This window comes from Bison bison, unplaced genomic scaffold (genome assembly GCF_000754665.1).
Source record: "Bison bison bison isolate TAMUID 2011002044 unplaced genomic scaffold, Bison_UMD1.0 scf7180017864464, whole genome shotgun sequence".
Taxonomy (NCBI): domain Eukaryota; kingdom Metazoa; phylum Chordata; class Mammalia; order Artiodactyla; family Bovidae; genus Bison; species Bison bison.
The window spans coordinates 6485061-6496725 of record NW_011495025.1 but is presented as its reverse complement, the minus strand read 5'-3'; positions in this window follow the sequence as shown (position 1 = coordinate 6496725).

Here is an 11665-nt window from a genome sequence, read left to right as displayed (position 1 = left end):
GATATCCAGAGCTTCCTTCCTTAGTCTTTGTTCCCTCACCTACATATGGAGTGTACTCTGCTGAGTACACTGTTTGCTGTGTACACTGGATTGCTATTCAGAATCCAAAACATTGTGAGATACCCAGATCATCATAACCTCTCTCCTTTCCAGTCCTTTCTTTTCTGTATCTTAACACTTAGATGTGTCTGATTGTAATAGAATTACCTGACCATAAAAATTGCCTTTTGAGAATTCATAGAACTTTTTTTTCTTGTCCTAATGAATCTTTGTAAGCAAAAACTTTTGATTAGATGGACGCCTTGGGAATAGTGTGATAAATATTTATTAGGTGATATAGGTAATTTTTCCTATTTATTTGTGACATTGTCATAAACTAACTCAATATATCATAGAATCATAAAATCTTAGATTTGGAAAGGATTGCTGAAATCTCTGAACTTTATTATTATTTTGAAGTTATTCATTATTATATAAGACTTCCCTGTAGCTCAAATCTTAAAAGACTCTGCCTGCAAGGCAGGAGACCAGGGCTTGATCCCTGGGTTGGGAAGTTCCTCTGGAGAAGGGAATGATAATCCACTCCAGTATTCTTGCCTGGAAAATTCCATGGACATAGAAGCCTGGCGGGCTATAGTCTATGGGGTCTCAAAGAGTCGGACATGACTGAGCAACTAACACAGTCCATGCAGTCTAGTCCATTGCTATATACAAAAATCGGTTAATCTTTTCTTTTAAGTTTGTTTGTTTGCTTTGCTTTTGACGTGTAATATGGGTGTTCACTATTCTATCTCAAGGATTCAAGTTAGTACACTTCAGTTCCTGAGTGCAGAATGGTGACTGTTCTCCACCATTGCTCAAGCATCTAGGAATCCCCTTCAGGCTTGCACCATAATTTTTAAAGGAGCACTGTGGCAAGGCCTTCACTTGGAGTGTGCAGTTGTAGCAGAGGAAAGATTAAAACTGAGTCCAGAAACTAGCACAAATGGGTAATCAGATAGTAAGGCCTGTGTACCATCAGCTACCCAGGGTCCATGGAGATGAAGTTCTTGGATAAAGACTAGGAGGTGGGGGTGAGGGCTATGATTTAACACAGTCCCTGCACACTTGTAGGCTTTCCTAGTGGCTCAGTCAGTAAAGAATCTGCCTGCAATGCAGGAGGAGACCTGGGTTTGATCCCTGGGTTGGAAAGATCCCCTGGAGAAGGAAATGGCAACCCACTCCAATGTTCTTGCCTGGGGAATCCCACGGACAGAGGAGGCTGGTGGGCTACAGTCCATGGGGTCGAAAGAGTCAGACATAACTTAGTGACTAAATCACCACAGCAAACCCTAATGATGCCCTTCATAGCCGCTCTCTTCTCTGTATCATGTAGTATCTTCTGCATGGAAGAACCCTCTTGAAATACTTTTCCTACTTCCATGTCAGAGTTCCAATCTCTTCCTGCCATTAAGCCTCCCTGGCCTCTTGCTCCAAATTCCCTTTGATCTTCCCTACCAGAAGCTCTATTTTCTGTAATTCCTCATAGTATCTATTGAAGGCTCACCTGGAAGAAACTTGATCCAAATTATTAAAAAAAGAAGAGGAACATTTTAACTTTTCCCAGAGAAAGATAATCTTTCCCCCAAGAGTGAATCAAATGACTCCTTTGAATGGAGAAAAGATAAAAAGTGAAATAAGTTATGCTTATATGGGGTGGTGGTGGTAATAAAGTTGGATATTTATACTCTCCTACACATAGAAAATTATTTAATCCTTGTTTAATGGTAGAAAGCAGTCTGTGGCTGTGACTGAGATCCTAGGTGCCAGTCAGTATCTGTTCACCCTTATTTCTCTGAAATCTGGGGGGTTTTAGCCAAGCCAGTGGTTACAGAATAAATTCTAATTTCTTCCACTTCCCTTGGAGCTAGATGTGTCCATTTGATTTAAGTTCTGGCGCAGTTAAATGTGTACAAGCTCTTGATTGTCTCCCTCAAGATAGATGTTATCCTTTTTCTCTTCCTCCCATTTCTCCCTCATGGCTGGAATTCAACCATGGTGGTGAGCCATCTGTGACTGTCTTTGGATGACAAGATCACAAGGTAGAAAAGGTCTGGCTTTAAGGAGCATGATACCAGTCCTGGACAGCCAACCCCTAGAAATTAACTTCTATTTTTTTTTAACCCACTTTACTAATGGGTTTCTATAATTTTTTTTCTGAAAGTTACATCCTAACCCAGTAGTTCTGAAAGTGTAGCCATCAGAACAGCAGTATCAGTATCATGAGAAAACGTGTTAGAAGTACAAAGTCTGGAACTCCATTCAAGATCTATTAAATCAGAAACGGGGGTGGTGGAGGTGGGCAGGTGATTCTCATGCACCTTAAGATTTAAGAAACACAATTTTCATTAATATAATCAGTAGCAGTTATTAGACACTTGTTAAGTTTCAGTTGGTTTCTAAGTATGTTACATATATTCAGTTCAGTTCAGTTCAGTTCAGTCACTCAGTCGTGTTCAACTCTTTGCAACCCCATGAACTGAAGCATACCAGGCCTCCCTGTCCATCACCAACTCCCGGCGTCCACCCAAACCCATGTCCATCGAGTTGGTGATGCCATCCAACCATCTCATCCTCTGTCGTCCCCTTCTCCTCCTGCCCTCAATCTTTCCCAGCATCAGGGTCTTTTCAAATGAGTCAGCTCTTCGCATCAGGTGGCCAAAGTACTGGAGTTTCAGCTTCAACATCAGTCCCTCCAATGAACACCCAGGACTGATCTCCTTTAGGATGGACTGTTATGTATATTATTTATATATGGACTGTTACATATATTCCTTTAGGATGAATGTTACATATATTACTTCACTCAATTCTTACAGTCAACTCCATTTCATAGGTAAGCGCACTGAGTTAGAGATCTTTAGTAACTTGCCTAAGACAATAGGACTGGTAAGTGGAGGAAAGGAGACTGGTCCAGGGTTCATGCCCTGGGTACCTCTCAGAGCTTCTTTCTTCATACAGAAAGGATACCCTGTTAAGATAAGTGAATCTATCTGGGAATCAGAAGAGGAAACTTTCAATAAGAGCATGTGTAACAACCATGACAATGTTTTACTCCTTGCTCTTCAGAGTTAATAAGATAAAACTTTACAGCTTTCATGTCATGCTCAGGTGATCAAAAAAAAAATCTGTTTGAGAACAGCAACTGCTACTAAGCAAGGAAAATCTCCTTTTATGTTGTTGCCAAAATAGGGCAATACCTTGTCCCTTTTGAGCAGTCAAGCATGCCCACATGGCAGTGTGATTCTAACAGCGCCATGAAGACCTAACTGCAGCTATTGGGTTTGGTCACTGAAATTCCACAGATTCAGCCAGTAGGGAGACTGAGCTCTGGTGGAGTCAAGTAGTTCACACGAGAGCAAGAGCAGGGTCAGCATGAGGTCCTTTCCCTGCATCCCTGGTCCCATGGGAGACCCTGAACCAGAGAGGCCAGACGACAGACAGACAGCACGGGTCCTGGGTCGTTCTGCTGATAAGCGACCAGCTCTCGCCTCTAGCCAAGGAGATTGTTATTCAGTTTCTAAGTCATGTCTCTTTTGGGACCCCAAAAGACTGTAGTCCACGGACTGTAACCCACCAGGCTCCTCTGTTCATGGGCAAGCATACTGGAGTGAGTTGCTGTCTCCCTCTCCAGGGGATCCTCCCACCCCAGGGATTGAACCTGTGTCTCCTGCTTTGGCAGGTGGGTTCTTTACCATTGAGCCACTGGGAAAGCCCAGCCAAGCAGAAAGACTTATGCTGAGGTCTGCAACTAAACCCTAAGGCAAGGCAGGTGGGGATAAATTGAAAGTCCTATACTCAACTGAAACTAGGGAGGTGGATGAGAAATGACCTTGTCTCCTGTAAGACAGAGAAGGGGTCTGCCTAGAGTATCTCCTCAGCTGGCTGCTCATCCCTTCTTGCTCCAGGAGAAATCACAGACTAATGCTGGACTGAAGTCAGTTCTTGCCCATATGGTTTACATGGAGATGTGCAAAGTTGTCAGAGAGCTACTCCTCTAAACGCCTCTTCTAAATACTAAAGTTTGGGAGGCTTAGGAGTGTCCCGGACCATTTAAAGAAGGCTGGCCACATAAGAAAAGGGAGTTTGAATGGACTAAGAAGGGTCCTGGAGCATGAAACAGGGCTATTTCTACGAGACAATTCATGGAAACACGTGGGCCCTCGCCAGGCAATGAGACGCTAATTGGCCTCCCAGCACATGCCACACTTCAGGGGTGGTTGGTCTGGATATTAGCATAGCCACAAGATAACTGCTTCTGAGAGATGACTTTGCCCCTCTCCCTGTGGTCACTCCAGGGCCTATCTCCTCACTTCAAGTCCCTCTTACCTCCTCCATCATGATGCCTCAACCAATATCCTCCCCAGCTGGCAGCTAGGAAAAGCCATATTTAATATGGCTGCTGCTGCTGCTAAGTCACTTCAGTCGTGTCCGACTCTGTGTGACCTTTTGGCTGCTGCTGCTGCTAAGTCACTTCAATCGTGTCTGACTCTGTGCGACCCCATAGCCGGCAGCCCACCAGGCTCCGCCGTCCCTGGGATTCTCCTGGCAAGAACACTGGAAAGGGTTGCCATTTCCTTCTCCAATGCATGAAAGTGAAAAGTGAAAGTGAAGTTGCTCAATCGTGTCCGACTCTTCACAACCCCATGGACTACAGCCTCCCAGGCTCCTCCGTCCATGGGATTTTCCAGGCAAGAGTACTGCAGTGGGTGCCATCACTTTCTCCCATATCCCTCTTGGACCTTTCAATTTATTATTGAAACATAGAGTCTATACCCTGCCTCTTTTGTGGCTGGCCCTGTTGATTTTCTATCACCCTTTCCACTCAAAATCACTGCAGATGGTGACTGCAGCCATGAAATTAAAAGACGCTTACTCCTTGGAAGGAAAGTTATGACTAACCTAGACAGCATATTCAAAAGCAGAGACATTACTTTGCCAACAAAGGTTCGTCTAGTCAAGGCTATGGTTTTTCCTGTGGTCATGTATGGATGTGAGAGTTGGACTGTGAAGAAGGCTGAGTGCCGAAGAATTGATGCTTTTGAACAGTGGTGTTGGAGAAGACTCTTGAGAGTCCCTTGGACTGCAAGGAGATCCAACCAGTCCATTGTGAAGGAGATCAGCCCTGGGATTTCTTTGGAAGGAATGATGCTAAAGCTGCAACTCCAGTACTTTGGCCACCTCATGTGAAGAGTTGACTCATTGGAAAAGACTCTGATACTGGGAGGGATTGGGGGCAGGAGGAGAAGGGGACGACAGAGGATGAGATGGCTGGATGGCATCACTGACTCGATGGACATGAGTCTGAGTGATCTCCGGGAGTTGGTGATGGACAGGGAGGCCTGGCGTGCTGCGATTCATGGGGTCGCAAAGAGTTGGACACCACTCTTTGGACAGCGACTGATCTGATCTTCCACTCTTAAATAGATTTTCACATTGCAAAACTAAAGCTTCAGCTTTCCAAATGACTGCTTCTGCTGAAAGTTTCAAGAGCCTATTTCAGAACTATAAAACCAAATGTTGACTTTCTTTCCATTTGGATTCCCCTTATTAAAAAAGATAAAACAAAACAAAACCCAATCCATCTCTAGGTAAAGTGAATCTCTCTGAATGATAAAGAGAAGAAATAACAAAGATATAAAAAAAAGCAGAAAAATACAAATACACTCTTCTGAAAAGGATAGTCTAATGTCGAGAAATGTGAATTTCACTTTAAAAAAAGAATCAACGTTGATCAAAAGGAAACCATGAAACAATCACTTTTGTTTATCCAAATACAAGTACTTGTAAATATTTTCTCCCCTATATCTTTAAAATCCTCAATGGGTTAGAAACTCATTAACTTGATTTGTTGTTCTAACAATGAAAGTTCCATACAAATTTCATTCTTTCGTATTCTGCTTTATTTCAGGAGGCTTTCCTTCCTGTATTTTATAACTCCCAGGATCCAGGAAGATAAGCCCTCCATCAATATGTGCAGAATTTGTCTTATCTCTTTTTCTAAAATTTTTTTATTGGAGTAGAATTGATTCACAACATTTTAATAGTTTGAGGTGTACAGCAAAGTGAAGCAGCTAAACATGTACATATATCCACTCTTTTTTTTAAAGATTATTTTCACATACATGCCATTACAGAATATTGAATAGAGTTCCCTGTGCTATGTCTTATCTTTTAAAAAAAATACAAATTCAACCTTTTTATTTTATTTTAGTCATGGGTCAGCAAACTGTCTCTGTAAAGGACCAGATAATGAATATTTTTGGCTTTGCAGGCCATATGACTTCTGTCACAACTCCTTAAATCTGTCACTGTAGCAAAACTGCCATAGACAAAATGTAAACAAATATGCATGGCTGTGTTCCAATAAAACTCTCTCTATATGCAAAAACGAATGTTGGGCCAGATTTGGCCCACAGGTCAGACTTTGCTAACTCCCATTTTAGATGACTGTATAAAGTCATAACCATAAAGAATTGATTAATTTAAAATTTTTGTTGTTGTTGTTGTTTAGTTACTAATTTGTGTCTGACTCTTTTATGACCCCATGGACTGCAGGCTCCTTTGTCCATGGGATTTTCCAGGCAAGAATACAGGAGTGGGTTACTATCTCCTTCTCTAGCATATTTCCCAACCCAGGGACTGAATCCCTGTCTCCTGCATTGGTAGGCAGATTATCACTGGGCCACCTGGGAAGCCCAATTTAAAATTTTAGCTGTTGTTAATCACTTTGGATACAAGCCAACTATCAATGAACTCACAAAACATGTGGTAAAATTTCTGGTATTTGGTAGAGCAATCTGTGAGTTATTTCTTTTTTGCAGCCACTTAATAAAATGCTTCTGATACTTCCCCAACCTGAACACATCAAGAATGCTATTTATCTTTAATAAACAATATTGAAGATAATATTTTTATTATCGTAATTATCTTTTGAAATTTCATGACAGAGATTTTCAGGCATGTCTCACCTTTTAGGAAGAAGGCAATGGCAACCCACTCCAGTACTCTTGCCTGGAAAGTCCCATGGATGGAGGAGCCTGGTAGGCTGCAGTCCACGGGGTCGTGAAGAGTTGGACATGACTGAGCAACTTCACTTTCACTTTTCACTTTCATGCATTGGAGAAGGAAATGGCAACCCACTCCAGTGTTCTTGCCTGGAGAATCCCAGGGACGGGGGAGCCTGATGGGCTTTCGTCTATGGGGTCGCACAGAGTCGGACACGACTGAAGCGACTTAGCAGCAGCAGCTCACCTCTTAGCAAGCTGAGGGAAAGCTTAATCTTGATTCTAGCTGTAGGACAGTTATAGAAAATCAACAGCATAACATAAACCATTACTTATGCCGTATAATTCTATGGTTGCAGAATGTGGGCTCAGTACTTGTAATTCCCAGGCTCTAGAGCACAGGCACAATAGTTGTGGCACACGAGCTCCACGTGGCCCACAAAAACAAAAATATTTACTATCTGGTCCTTTACAGAGAAGTTTGCTGACCCATGCTAGCAAGAAGCATGTAGGATCTTCCTAGATAAGGAATCAAACCCATGTCTCCTGCACTGATAGGTGGATTCTTTACCACTGAGTACCAGGGAAGCCCCAGTTAAAGAGCTTTTAACCCATGGAGTTATTTTAAGTCCTGATCCACCATATAAGAAGTTCAATTGGTTCTACTGGAGAAAGTCATATGGAGAAGCACCAAAGCACCATCTTAGATGGTGTAGCCTAATTAAGTCTTCAGAGAACTCCTGCACCCACTCAGTCTGAATGTCCCAAATAAGAGATCTAGTAAGGACCACACAGCTGAGCCAAGTCACCCTATAGTCACTTGAGAGAAAATAATCAGTGGGTGCTTTAAACCACTAAATTTGGAGGTAGTTTGTTACATGGCAATAGATAACTGAAACAAGAACAAACAAGCACAGAGACAACCTGGGTTCGTGAAAATTAAGATAGTCATAAGAAAACAGCTAAAGTAAAATGATAACACAATACAGATTAACATGAAGTTTAAAAACTGAAAAGACTAGATATGCCCAAATCAGGTAAGAAAACAGCATGTGTCCAATACAATGAAAAACTAGCTGGTGTACGTCATCATGTTCTCTCTCTTAAGAGGATGCTTGGTCCTGTAAAACAAAATGGTAAGGACTATTTGGGAATGAAAGATATTTCCCCCTTGAGGTCACACAACAAAATTTTACAGCTACTTCCAGTAATGTCACCATGTCCTGAAGGAAAAGTCTGGTGTCATTATAATTACATTTGAACCACACCCTCTGAGTTACACTTTAAGGTGTAACAAGACATCTTTCTAATATAAAAATAAAAGTAAATTATATTGACATATCTTTCTTTGCTAGTAATAGCTGAATTGTAAACAAATAGCCTAGAGCAACGAACACGGTTAGCTTCACACTGTCTGTGACTCTTTGTGGTTCCATGAGTCTTTGTGGTTCCATATCTGGCTAAAATTTGTATGTACATCTGTTGAAATTCCCAAACACCAAGAGAAAAACAGTATAAAACCAAAAATAAACATAATTTTGGGGTAGATGAGAAAGTTGTAAGTGACGTTTTAAAAAGTGACCTTTCTAAAACTCAGGATGAATATTGATCCTCATGAGTGAACATATTTAAAACAAGTGTTTCCCTCTGTTAAAAACACAGCAAGCTTCAACAGACCCATTTCAGACTCACTTCTGGAAATCAATAGGGAATAATTCTTCTATGAAATGCTTAAAGCCTTGACAAGTCTTTAAGGGTCCATATGGTAAAGAGGAGATGCTCAACAAGGGTCCCCCTTTTTCATTCACAACACTGTGAAGCCCCCCCGCCCCCACCACTGATTCAGGAGGGAAAACTCTTTATATTTATTGTGTATATAAATTAGAAAACAGAGCATTATTTTAGTCAGAAATATGTATAGTATATACATACCTCTAAAGCCCTGCAATGAGACACAAAACTGTATTATCTAATGTGTTAACAATGTGTTGGGAACCAAAATCTCACAAGATAAAAAGAGTTCCTACAATCTTAAGTTTTTAAAAATGTATATCAAAATAATTGGACCTAGAGCACAAATACAGAGAAGACAGGTGGGAGGTTCCAGAAATAGATGGAAAAACCACAAGACAAAACAAAAACACATAGCTTTACTCCTAGATGAGGGTCCAGTAACTGAACAGACTGTAGGTTATTAGTCAGCTCATATTTTATATGATTGTTCTCAATCAAGTGAAGAATAAGAAATTTAAAAAATCAGCACAAGATGAAACATGTTTTGTGGACTATTTTTGTCTAAAAATCTCTTTGAAGATCAACTCCATTGTGTCAGGCTGGCCCAGGAAAGCCAAGCGAGGTGCATCATTTTGAACCATGGACCAAGAACCAGAAGAGCGTTCATGTCTATTTCCTGTTCTTTTCTATTCTTTCCTAATTTTATTTTATTTTGTTTTCTGATTAAATATAAATAGTGTGAGGCTAGATAACATTTTTTACTGAACCCTGGTCTTTATCTTTGGTTCCTAAGAAATGTTACGGCAAAATTGTTTATTACAGATAAACATTTAGGAAATTTATGTTGAGTTTTTGAAGCTCAAGCTCAATCAGGGGGCAAGTTTTAAGACAGTAGATGTAACATCTCTATTTCACAGAACTTCAGTAAATGCTCTGTTTTTACCCCATGGTTTCTTCTCTGCAAACTTTCAGCCAAAATAGGCTCATTTTTTTTTCTCTCTCTCTTTTTTTGCTTTAGTCAATTGTAGGTTCCAAATTTAAAGCTCAAGTTGCATTTTTATTTTTTGAGCTTTGAATTCACTTTAGCTTTGGGAGTGCATATATATTTAGCTACTCCCAGTTTACTCCTTGGTAGGGCCGGTAGCTAAGTTAACTTTTCTCTTAATAGTCTATGAATTTTCTCTCATAGAACACAGATTCATCTAAATAGAATTGAACACTTTCTCAACACTTAAATGAAGGGGAAATCTCTTATACTAAATTTTTTTGAAAAGGAAAGGCAAAGGAGAGAGAATGATTTCTTTTCTAGTTCAGGAAATTTCTTTTCTAGTCCTCTTCTATAATAAGAGGACAAAACCTTAAAACATTTCAGACTTTCTAATTGTTATAGAAATTTGTGAATGTGTTATGTAGCTGTATGCTTCTGTTCAGTCTTACAGTTGACTGAACACTATTGGCTGGCCTCTCCCTTCCTTTACTTCCATTTCCTTGTTAGCCTTTTTCTGTATCAGTCAAATCCTTTACATTTTGATGAAATTGTGGTCATTAATATTTGCGATGTCTAGGGAAATAGCCCACCATATGCTCTTATACTTCAACTCTATTATTTCTTTCACTATTTCATTGATTATTTTTTTCCCTTATCAAATGAGTCATAAAAGGAAACATGGTAGTAAAACAGAGGACAGAAAAGAGATACAGAAGGATGTCATCTGAATACAGGATTACTATATAATGATGGGAGAATGGGTGGGATGAGTAGCTATCACGTACTTATCATTTAGTTTAGAATTATGAACATTTGTCAATTTAATGTGTATGCTGACTTTATGAGATAGTACAGTTTAGTGGTTTTCAAACCTCACTTTGGAGTCAGATTGCCAAATTGTAAATTCTGGCTGTTTATATTAGCTGGATATATGACCTTAAGCAAGTCACTTCACATAATTGCTTATGTCTTATCACTGAAATCAGAATGACAGTAACAGTATCTACAATATAGAGTTTTTGTAAACATTAAGTGAGTTAAAGACCACACTAAGAATAATACTTGGATCTTAGTAATCACTCAATGAAAGTTTAGCTTATTATCAAGCTGTCCATTCTCAGATGGAGAAATTGAGGCTTACAGAAGTTCAGTTTAGTTGCTTAAGAAACTGACCACAGCAAACAAGAGGTAAGAGTCAGTATCTGAACTCAGGTCTGTTTGACTCCAAAGCTACCAGTTAAATATCTCCACTGTCAATGACAATGTTCAAATACTCTAAACTTCTTTGTTAAATTGTTGTGAATCAACAGGCAGCCCAGCCCAAGAGCTAAAACTCTAATCCTGGCAAGTGTTGTAAGAACCAGCTTCAGACACTCAAAAGAGGATCTGCAGAATTTGGGAAAGCAAAAATAGGGATTCAGCCTGAACTAGAAAATAAATCACTCTCTCAGCTAAAGCCACCCAAGGGCTGTTGTGCTTGTTTTCTTTTACTTTTTGTGTTTTGAAAGTTAGAATAAATTGGGAGCTTACATTGAAATCTCATTACATACCATTTATAGTATGCTACATGCAGAGTACATCATGAGAAATGCTGGGCTGGAAGAAGCACAAGGTGGAATCAAGATTGCCGGGAAAAATATCAATAACCTCAGATATACAGATGACACCACCCTTATGGCAGAAAGTGAAGAGGAACTAAAAAGCCTCTTGATGAAGGTGAAAGAGGAGAGAGAAAAAGTTGGCTTAAAACTCAACATTCAGAAAATGAAGATCATGGCATCTGGTCCCATCACTTCATGGCAAATAGATGGGGAAACAGTGGAAACAGTGTCAGACTTTATTTTTGGGGGGCTCCAAAATCACTGCAGATGGTGACTGCAGCCATGAAATTAAAAGA